Below are 12,047 nucleotides of genomic sequence, written 5' to 3' on the forward strand. Positions count from 1 at the left end.
GAAAGAACAACTCCACTTAAAGGTATCAATCTATCAAAGTGTACAACTTAGTTCACCTGGTGGCTGGGGGACCTTTTCAATGTTATTTTCCAAGTCCGAACTCTGGTACATGACTCCTCGGAGGGCCTGTAAAGTGTGACAAAACAAACCTGATGTCACAAAAATTGCAAGTCTAGAAATGGGAGTGGAAATCCTGGATTTGGGTCCTACCTGCCATGTTTAAATGACAACAGGCTCCTCTCAACTCTGTGAAAATCCAGTCCAGTGGCAAGTAAATTTCAAACTGACATTTGTGTTGTGTACCATTGTGTTGGATCATCTGGAGAAAATTTCAGGTTTCTTGCATTACAATTGCCCAACAACACGGAATTTTGAGATTTGTTGTATCCTGCATTATGCCATTACCCTGTACAATGAAGTATGATTGATGCAGTAAAGATGCTTAAACAAAATGAAACGTACGCTGCTTTCTATTTTGTGAAACTAAATAAAAATCTCAAGACAAGAGAAAAATACATGAGGCAAAATGATAACATTTTAGAAGCTCCTCTTCTAGCTTATCTCTCCATGCTTCAGGCTCACTGCCTTTATTCCTGATGAAGGGCTTTTGCCCGAAACGTTGATTTCACTGCTCATTGGATGCTGCCTGAACTGCTGTGCTCTTCCAGTACCACTAATCCAGTATTTGATTTTCAGTATCTGCAGTCATTGTTTTTACCAAAATGATAACATCTCAACCTGGTGTGGGAAGCAAGCGAAGGAATATCCTGAGGATGTGAAACTATAACATGGACTGGAATCTCCTGCTCTCCCCAAATCCTTACCACTTTCAAAGCAATATCCAAGTATTATAAAGTCATAGAGTCATATAGCATGCAAACAGACCTTGGTCCAACCAGTCCACGCTGACCATACTCCCAAATTAAACTAGTCCTACTATGTCTGTTTGGTCCATATCCCTCCAAACCTTTCCACTTATCCAAATGGCTTTTAAATGTTCCAATTGTAACTATATCCACCACTTTCTCTGGCAGGTTATTCCACACATGGACCATCCTCTGTGTAAAATAGTTGCCCCTCATGTCCTGTTTTAAACTTTCTCCTCTCATCTTAAAAATATGCCCCCTAGTTGAGAACTCTAAGGAAAACACCTTTGCAATTCACCTTATCTATGCCCCTCATGATTTGATAAAACTAAACAAGATCAGTCCTCAATCTCCTACCCTCCAGTGAAAAAGCTTCCAGCCTCTCCTTATAATTCAAACCCTTCATTCCTGGCAACATCCTGGTTAATCTTTTCTAAACCTTCTCCAATTAAATACTATCCTTCCTATAACAGGGCGACCAGAACTGCACACTGTACTCCAGAAGAGGCCTCACCAACATCCTGTACAACCTTGGGATGCCTTTTGGGGAAGGTGGGACCTGTACAAGAAGGATGGGTTGCATCTTAACTGGAAGGGGACCAATGTCCTGGGTGGATGTTTTGCACGAGTAGTTCGAGAGGGTTTAAACTAGTATGGCGGGGGGTGGGAACCTGACCTGTATACCGGAGATGAGAGTTGATGCAGATGAGGCAATTGCAAGAGGTAGACCAGCTAGTGGGAAAGATTTTCCTGGCAAGGAACCAAGGTATCAGTTAAAGTGTGTTTGCTTTAACGCAAGGAGTATCAGGAATAAAAGTGATGAACTTAGAGCATGGATAAGTACCTGGTGCTATGATGTTGTGGCCATAACAGAGACATGGGTTTCTCAGGGGCAGGAATGGTTGATGGATGTTCCAGGGTTTAGAGCATTTAAAAAGAATAGGGAGGGGGGGAAAAAGAGGAGGGGGTGTAGCAATACTAATCAAAGAGGGTATCACAGCTACAGAAGCTTCCATTGTCAAGGAAGATCTGCCTACCAAGTCAGTATGGGTGGAAATTAGGAACAGCAAGGGAGCAGTCACCTCGTTAGGGGTTTACTACAGACCCCCCAATAGCAGCAGGGGGATGGAAGAAAGCATAGCTAGGCAGATTTTGGAAAAGTGTGGACGTGGTAGGGTTGTTGTAATGGGTGACTTTAACTTTCCCAATATTGATTAGAACCTCCTTCGAGCAGAAGATTTGAATGGAGCTGTTTTTGTAAGGTGTGTTCAGGAGCATTTCCTAACTCAAAACATTGACAGGCCGACGAGGAGCGAGGCCATTCTAGATTTGGTGCTCGGCAATGAGCCGGGGCAGGTATCAGATCTTGTGGTGGGAGAGCATTTTGGTGATAGTGACCACAACTGCCTCACATTCTACATAGCTATGGAGAAGGAGAGGATTAGGCAAAATGGGAGGATATTTAATTGGGGAAGAGGAAACTATGATGCGATTAGACATGAGTTAGGAAGCATGGATTGGGAGCGGTTGTTCCATGGTAAAGGCACTATAGACATGTGGAGACTGTTTAAGGAACAGTTGTTGCAAGTGATGAATAAATATGTCCCTCTGAGACAGGCAAGAAGTGGTAAGATAAAGGAACCTTGGATGATGAGAGCGGTGGAGCTTCTCGTCAAAAGGAAAAAGGTAGTTTACATAAGGTGGAGGACCCTAGGGTCAAGCTCAGCTCTAGAGGATTACAGACAGGTGAGGAATGAGCTCAAAAATGGTCTGAGGAGAGCCAGGAGGGGGCACGAGAAAGGCTTGGCAGAATGGATTAGAGAGAACACAAAGGCGTTTTACACTTATGTGACGAATAAGAGAATGGTCAAAGAAAGAATAGGGTCGATCAGGAATAGCATAGGGAATTTGTGTGTGGAGTCTGAGGAGGTAGGGGAAGCCCTAAATGAGTTTTTTGCTTCTGGCTTTATGAAAGAAATGAACTTTGTAGTGAACGAAACCTTTGAAGAGCAGGTGTGCATGCTGGATTGGATAGAGATAGAGGAAACTGATGTGCTGAAAATTTTGTCAACATTAAGATTGACATGTTGCCAGGCCCGGACCAGATTTGTTCTCAGCTGCTTTGGGAAACGAGAAATGCAATTGCTTCACCACTTGCGAAGATCTTTTCATCCTCACTCTCCACTGCAATAGTACCTGAGGACTGGAGAGAGGCAAATGTAATTCCTCTCTTTAAGAAAGGAAATAGGGAAATCCCTGGCAATTACAGACCAGTAAGTCTCACGTCTGTCGTCTGCAAGGTGTTAGAAAGGATTCTGAGGAATAGGATTTATGACCATCTGGAAGGGCATGGCTTGATTAAATGCAGTCAACACGGCTTTGTGAGGGGCAGGTCATGCCTCACAAACCTTATCGCGTTCTTTGAGGATGTGACTAGAAAAGTTGATGAGGGTCGAGCTGTGGATGTGGTGTATATGGACTTGAGCAAGGCATTTGATAAGGTTCCCCATGGTAGGCTCATTCAGAAGGTGAGGAAGAATGGGATTCAGGGGAATATAGCTGTCTGGATACAGAATTGGCTGGCCAACAGAAGACAGCGAGTGGTGGGAGAAGGAAAATATCCTGCCTGGAAGTCTGTGGTGAGTGGTGTTCCACAGGGCTCTGTCCTTGGGCCTCTATTGTTTGTAATTTTTATTAATGACTTGGATGAGGAGATTGAAGGATGGGTCAGCAAGTTTGCAGATGACACAAAGGTTGGAGGTGTCGTTGACAGTATAGAGGGCTGTTGTAGGCTGCAGCGGGACATTGACAGGATGCAGAGATGGGCTGAGAGGTGGCAGATGGAGTTCAACCTGGATAAATGCGAGGTGATGCATTTTGGAAGATCGAATTTGAAAGCTGAGTGCAGGATTAAGGATAGGATTCTTGGTAGTGTGGAGGAACAGAGGGATCTTAGGGTGCAGGTACATAGATCCCTTAAAATGGCCACCCAAGTGGACAGGGTTGTTAAGAAAGCATATGGTGTTTTGGCTTTCATTATCAGGGGGATTGAGTTTAAGAGTCATGAGATCTTGTTGCAGCTCTATAAAAGTTTGGTTAGACCGCACTTGGAATACTACGTCCAGTTCTGGTTGCCCTATTATAAGAAAGATGTGGATGCTTTGGAGAGGGTTCAGAGGAGGTTTACCAGGATGCTGCCTGGACTGGAGGGCTTATATTACAAGGAGAGGTTGACTGAGTTGGGACTTTTTCATTGGAGAAAAGGAGGAGAAGAGGGGACCTAATTGAGGTATACAAGATAATGAGAGGCATAGATAGAGTCTATAGCCAGAGACTATTTCCCAGGGCAGAAATGACTAACACAAGGGGTCACAGTTTTAAGCTGGTTGGAGGAAAGTATAGAGGGGATGTCAGAGGCGGGTTCTTTACACAGAGAGTTGTGAGAGCATGGAATGCGTTGTCAGCAGCAGTTGTGGAGGCAGGGTCACTGGGGACATTTAAGAGACTCCTCGACATACATATGGTCACAGAAATTTGAGGGTGCATACATGAGAATCAGTGGTCGGCACAACATCGTGGGCTGAAGGACCTGTTCTGTGCTGTACTGTTCTATGTTCTATGTTCTATGACATCCCAACTCCTATACTCAAAGGTATGAACAATGAGGGCAAGCATACTAAACATTTTCTTAACCACCCCGTCCACCTATGATGCAAATTTTCAAAGTACCTTAACCCCTAGGTCTGTCTGTTCCACAACACTATCCAGGGCCCGATCATTTAATGCTTAAGTCCTGCGTTTAATTGTTTTACAAAATGCCATACCTGGCATTTATCCAAAAACTCCATCTGCCAGTCCTCAGCCCATTGATCCAATTGATCAAGATCTCTTTATCATCTTAGATAAGCTTACCCCTCAGTCTCCTGCACTTCAGGGAAAAAAAACCTGCCTGTTGAGGCTCTCCCCATAGTAGGTCCATCACCATATTGAATAAGGAAGTATTCTTTTATACAATTAACAAGTACCTCACTGTCCAACCCCGTAACACTATGACAGTTCCAGTCTATGTTTGGAAAATAAAAATCCCCATCCATTACAATCTTATTTTTCTTACAAATATCTGGGATCTCCTTATATGTTTGCTTCTCGATTTCCTGCTGATTTTCGGGGGGCCTGTGATACCATCTCAACAAGGTGATCATCCCTTTCTTATTTTTAAGTTTCACCCCTTGAATTTATATAAAACTTGACAACAATTGACAAAGGAACCAGATGTAGCATGATCATTTTTAATATCACAATGGGTCAGTTGCATCAAAACGTTGAAGAATAGGTTGATCTACCTCAGTTTAAGGGGCCCTGCTAGACCCAATTTTCATTCTGATGAGATGACAGTGGCATTCAGTCGGACCTGTCAAACCGGCAAGTGGGAACATAGGCAATGATGGGGATGGGCAATTGCTGATGGAGGCTGCTTAGAAGGCCCAACTCAGTTCTTTTGGAATGTTAAGATCTCGTTCAGGAAACATATTTAATTATTTTCTCTCTCTTCAAGTGCTTAATCTCTTAAAAACAAAAAGAAACTATTTAAACTCCACATATATGATGGCTAATCATTTAAATTATATCTTTAAACTGTCAAACTGTGAACATTTAAGATAATTGTTACACATTTGAAACCCAACCAAGCATTCAAAGTTATAATAAGAGCTGAGATCTCTGTTGAAACCATTTGGTCATCTCTTTTAATCATGTTCAACTACCTTCAACTCCCACATTCAAATCTCATCTCCCATTTTTAGAGCTACATAATGTCTCCCTAACACTGCAGAAATCTGGTACAATAAGTTGGTATGATATAGGATATGTCCTCAGAACATTAACCCGGGATTCTGGATTACTCGGCCAGTGATATTGCCACTGCACCATTGCACTCCAACTATTGATAATGAATGAGCAGGGCAGTGACTGATTTGGATATCACACTTTGAAACAACCAACACTGTTTCAAGGGGCCTTATTCTGTGTTTATCAACAACAATTCCATTCTATCATCGTACTGATCTCCTCAGAATTATTGTCCAAAAAGAGATTAATGCACTTCTCATTATTTGGCGATTGCTGTTTTGTAAAGTAGGCCAGTGCATATTTTCCATGAAGTGCAGGAGACTGAGGGGTGAGCTTAAAGAGATTTATAAAATCATGAGGGGCATGGATAGGGTCAATAGCCAAAGTCTTTTTCCAGGGAGGCGGAGTCCAAAACTAGAGGGCATGGGTTTGAGAAGAGAGGGGAAAGATTTAAAAGGGATCTGAGGGTAATGTTTTCATCAGAGGGTGGTGTGAGTGTGGAATGAGCTACCAGAGGAAGTGGTGGAGGCAGATAAAATTACAACATTTAAAAGGCATATGGATGGGTATTTGAATAGAGTGATATGGGCCAATTGCTGACAAATGGAACTAGATTAGATTGGGGTATCTGGTCGACACGGACAAGTTGGACCAAAGGGTCTGTTTCCATGCTACACATCTCTATGATCACTATGATTCCATAAAAAGCAGGGAGATACTTCTGAGGGTCTATAAGGCTTTGGTAAGACTACATTTGCAGTATTGTGTGAAGTATTGGGCCCCATACCTCAGGAAGGATGACCTTGGAGTGTGTTCAGAGGAGGTTCATGAGAATGATCTCAGGAATGAAAAGCTTAACATATGAGGAACATTTGAGGACTCTGGGTTGACACTCAATGGAGTTCAGAAGGATGAAGGGGGATCTAATTGAAACATATAGAATACTGAATGGCCTGGACAGAGTAGATGTTGGGAAGATGCTTCCATTGGTCGGAGAGACTAGGACCCAAGGGCACAACCTTAGAATGAAGGGAAGACCTTTTAGAACGTAGATAAGGAGAAACGTCTTCAGCCAGAGAGGGGTGATCTGGAATTCATTGCCACAGAAGGCTGTGGAGGTCAGGTCATTGAGTAGGAAATCAAGGGTTATGGGGAGAAAATGGGAGAATGGAGTTGAGGAACTTATCAACAATGATTGAATGGTGGAGCAGACTCGATAGGCTGAATGGCCTAATTTCTGCTCCTATGTCTGATAGTCTTACATCCAGGGATGATCCCAGGTCTTTGATGGCTGTCATATTCACAATGACCAACATTTCCTCATGGTGCTTCTCAATCAAGCTGCAAACATCTGACTTTTAAATTCTTGGATCACTGGGGTATTTTTTGCGGTAAGGATAAATTATTCAAGAGGGACGGTTGCACCTTAATAGGTGGGGGACCAGCAATCTGGCAGGTAGGTTTGCCACTGACACGCAGGTGTGTTTAAGTGGTGAGAGGGAGGGGACAAACTGCAAATTTAAGAACGAAGTTTAAAGAAAAGTGAGAATAACAGAAGAAAGACAATAGAATCAACCGAGCAGAAAACTCAAGAAGTGATCATACTGTATGGTCAAGTGAACTAGGGACTGACAGAAAGGGTGAGTGGAGTAAAAAATAAAAGTATTATATATGAATGCACGAGGCATAAGAAATAAGGTGGATGAGCTTGAGGCTCAGTTGGAAGTTGGCAGGTATGATGTTGTTGGGATAACTGAGACGTGGCTTCAAGTGGACAGGGCCTGGGAAATGAATATTCAAGGCAATACGTGCTATCGAAAGGACAGACTGATGGGCAGTGGGGTGGGGTGGCCCTATTGATGAGGAATGATATTCAGACCCTTGCAAAGGGGGACATAGAATCAGGAAATGTAGAGTCAGTATGGATAGAGCTGAGAAATCTAAGGGTAGAAAGAACCTAATGGGAGCTATCTACAGGCCCCCAAACGGTACACTGGATGTAGCGTGTAAGTTGAATAAGGAATTGAAATTGGCCTATCACAAAGGTATTACTATTATGGGGGATTTCAACATGCGAGGTAGACTGGGAGAATCAGGATGTTACTGGACCCCAAGAAAGGGAGTTTGTGGAGTGCCTCTGATATAGATTCTTAGAACAGTTTGTACTAGAGCCTACCAGGGAGAAGGCAATTCTGGATTTGGTGCTGTGCAACAAACTGGATTTGATCAGGGACCTCAAAATAAAGGAGCCATAAAGGAGCAACCATAATATGATAAGTGTTAATCTACAATTTGAGAGGGAGAAGGGAGAATCGGAAGTGTCAGTGTTGCAGTTGAACAAAGGGAAATTTGGAGCTATGAGGGAGGAGCTGGCCAAAGTTCAATGATGCAATATCCTAGCGGGGATGGCAGTGGAACAGCAATGGCAGGTATTTCCGGGATAAAGCAGAAGGTACAGGATTAGTTCATTCCAAAGAGGAAGAAAGATCCTAAGGGGAGGCAGGGGTGGCTGTGGCTGATGAGGGAAGTTAAGGACTGTATAAAGATAAAAGCGAAGTATAACATAACAAAGATGAGCGGGAAGCTGGAGGACTGGGAAACATTTAAAGAGCAGTAGAGGATAATTAAAAAGACAATAAGTGGAGAAAAAAAAACAAGGTACGAAAGCAAACTGGCCAAAAATATAAAAGAGGATAGTAAAAGCTTTTATATGTATGTGAAAAGAAAAAAAAAGATTAAGACTAAAATTGGGCCCTTGAAGACAGATACGGGTGAATTTATTATGGGGAATAAGGAAATGGCAGAAGAGTTGAATAGGTACTTTGTATCTGTCTTCACTGGGGAAGATACAAGCAATCTCCCAGATGTAATAGTGGCTGAAGGACCTAGGGTAATGGATGAATTGAAGGGAATTTATATTAGGCAGGAAATGGTGTTGGAGAAACTGTTAGGTCTGAAGACTGAGAAGTCCCCGGGACCTGATGGTCTGCATCCCTGGGCACTTAAGGAGGTGGCTCTAGAAATCATGGATGCATTGGTAATCATTTTCCAATGTTCTATAGATTCAGGATCAGTTCTTGTGGATTGGAGGGTGACTAATATTGTCCCACTTTTCAAGAAAGGAGGGAGAGAGAAAACAGGGAATTATAGACCGGTCAGCTAGACGCCAGTGGTGGGAAAGATGCTGAAGTCAATTATAAAAGATGAAATTACAACTCATTTGGATAGCAGTAACAGGATAGGTCAGAGTCAGCATGGATTTACGATGGGGAAATCGTGCTTGACTAATCTTCTGGAATTTTTTGAGGATGTAACTATGAAGATGGACAAGGGAGAGCCAGTGGATGTAATGCACCTGGACTTTCAGAAAGCCTTTGATAAAGTCCCACATAGGAGATTAGTGAGCAAAGTTAGGACACGTGGTATTGGGGCAAAATACTGACTTGGATTGAAAATTGGCCAGCTGACAGGAAGCAAAAAGTAGTGATAAAAGGATCCCTTTTGGAATGGCAGGTGGTGACCAGTGGGGTACGACAAGGTTCGGTGCTGGGACCCTAGCTATTTACAATATACATTAATGATATAGATGAAGGTATTAAAAGTAATATTAGCAAATTTGCTGATGATACAAAGCTGGGTGGCAGGGTGAAATATGAGGAGGATGTTATGAGAATACAGGGTGACCTGGAAAGGCAAGGTGAGTGGACGGATGCATGGCAGATGCAGTTTAATGTGAATAAATGTGTCGTTATCCACTTTCGTGGCAAGAACAGGAAGGCAGATTACTATCTAAATTGAGCCAAGTTAGGTAAAGGGACAGTACAACGAGATCTAGGTGTTCTTGTACATCAGTCAATGAAAACAAGCATGCAGGTCCAGCAGGCAGTGAAGAAAGCTAATAGCATGCTGGCCTTCATAACAAGAGGGATTGAGTATAGTAGCCAAGAGGTCCTTTTGCAGCCGTACAGGGCCCTGGTGAGACTGTACCTGGAATATTGTGTGCAGTTTTGGTCTCCAAATTTGAGGAAGGACATTCTGGCTATTGAGGGAGTGCAGCATAGGTTCACAAGGTCAGTTCCTGGAATGGCCAGACTATCATATGTTGAAAGATTGGAGCGACTGTACTTGTATACCCTTGAGTTTAGAAGAATGAGGGGGGAATATGATTGAGATGTATCAGATTATTAAAGAATTGGACACTCTGGAGGCAGGAAGCATGTTTCTGCTGATGGGTGAGGCTAGAACCTGAGGAGACAGTTTAAAAATAAGGGGTAGGCCTTTTAGAACAGAGTTGAGGAGAAACGTCTTCACCCAGAGAGTGGTGGATGTATGGAATGCTCTGCCCCAGCAGGCAGTGGAGGCCAAGTCTCTGGATACTTTCAAGTAAGAGATGGATAGAGCTCTTAGTGATAGTGGAATCAAGGTTTAGGGGGAAATGGCAGGAACAGGATAGTGGTTGTGGATAATCAGCCATGATCATAATGAATGGTAGTGCTGGCTCAAAGGGCTGAGTGGCCTACTCCTGCACCTATTGTCTATTTTCTATTGACTGACTGGCAGCACTGGATGAGTAGGACTTCTGACCTTGAGTTCCTTTATCTTGTAGAAGAACTGCCACTGCCCTTTAAAGAGCATATGTGACATTCAATTCAGCTGGCCTTTGTTAAAAAGCACAGGGCTCCAGAACTCCGAACTGTCCTTTAATTGCCACTGATTATTTTTATCCTGAGGTTAAAAGGTAGGATTTATGGACATTTAGAGAGGCAAAAATTGCTTAGGGATAGTCAGCATGGTTTTGTGTGTGGAAAATCATGTCTCACAAACTTGACTGAGCTGTTTGAGGAAATTACCAAAAAGATTGATGATGGCAGAGTACTATATATTCTTTGTTTGGATTTTAGTAAAGCCTTTGACAAGGTTCCACATAGTAGATTAGTAATTAAAGTTAGGTCACATGGGATTCATAGTGAGCTTGCCAATTGGATACATAATTGGCTTAATGGCAGGAGACAGAGAGTAATGATGGAAGGTTGTTTTTTGAACTGGAGGCCTTTGACCAGCAGTTTTCCATGGGGATCAATTCTGTGTCCTCTTTTGTTTGTCATTTATATGAATAATTTGGATCAGAATATAAAAGGCATTGATGATAAGTTTGCAGACGATACCAAAATTGAAGGTACTGCAGACAGTGAAGAAGGTTTTCTAATATTGCAAAGGGATCTTGATTAAATGGGTCAATGTGCTGAAAATGGCTGATGGACTTCAATTGGGATAAATGTGAGGTATTGCATTTTGGTACAGCAAACAAGTGTAGGGTTTATACAATTTATGGTATTGCCTTGGCTAGTGATGTGGAACAAAGGGACCTAGGGGTGTAGGTACATAATTCTTTGAAGTTGCGTTACATATAGACAGAATGGTTAAAATGCCATTTGGCATGATTGCCTTTATTGCTCAGTCCTTTGAGTATAGGAGTTGGGAAATCATGTTGAGGTTGTGCAGGACATTGGCGAGAACTCTTCTGGAATACTGCGTCTAGTTCTGGTTGTCCAGTTCTGGTTGCACAGTTATAGTAAGGACATTATTAAGGTGGAGAGGGTTCAGAAGAGATTGACCAGGATATTGCCAGGTGTGGAATGTTTGTGTCATAAAGAAAGACTGCATAGGCTGGGACATTTTTCACTGGAGCGTCGAGGTTGAGAAGTGACCTGAAAGAAGTTTATAAAATACTAAGAGGTATAGATAGAATTAATGGTAGTTGCCTTTTCCCTAGGATGGGGGATTTCAAGACCAGGGGGCACATGTTTAAGATGAGAGGAGAGAGATTTAAAAATGACATGAGAGACAGATTTTTTACAGAGGGTCGTTCGGTGTGGAATGAACTTTCGAGGAAATGGTGGATGTGGGTACAACTACAACACTTAAAAGACATTCAGATAGATATAAGAATAGGAAAGGTTTGGAGGGATATGGGCCAGGAGCAGACAGATGGGACTAGTTTAGTTTGGGATTATATTCTGTATGGACTGCTTAGACTAAAGGATCTGTTTCCATGCTGTATGACTCCATGACTCTGAGTTGCTGCCACATTGAGGCCTTCCTAAAATTTCCTCTGTCATCCTTTGGAGGACAAAAACAATTAATAGAAAACTTGTTGTTGGATTGGCTATATTACAAATATATTACAAAAACAAGCCAATTGAAGAGAAAATGTGTCAGATAAAATATAAGGAAGGCAAAATGCAACTTAAGTCTAAATATGTACAATACAGACAAATGGAATCCTCACGTGTATTAAGTTTGCATAGTAGACTATCTTGTCAAAGCATAATT

Source organism: Chiloscyllium punctatum, chromosome 1, assembly GCF_047496795.1.
Source record: "Chiloscyllium punctatum isolate Juve2018m chromosome 1, sChiPun1.3, whole genome shotgun sequence".
NCBI classification, from domain to species: Eukaryota; Metazoa; Chordata; class Chondrichthyes; order Orectolobiformes; family Hemiscylliidae; genus Chiloscyllium; species Chiloscyllium punctatum.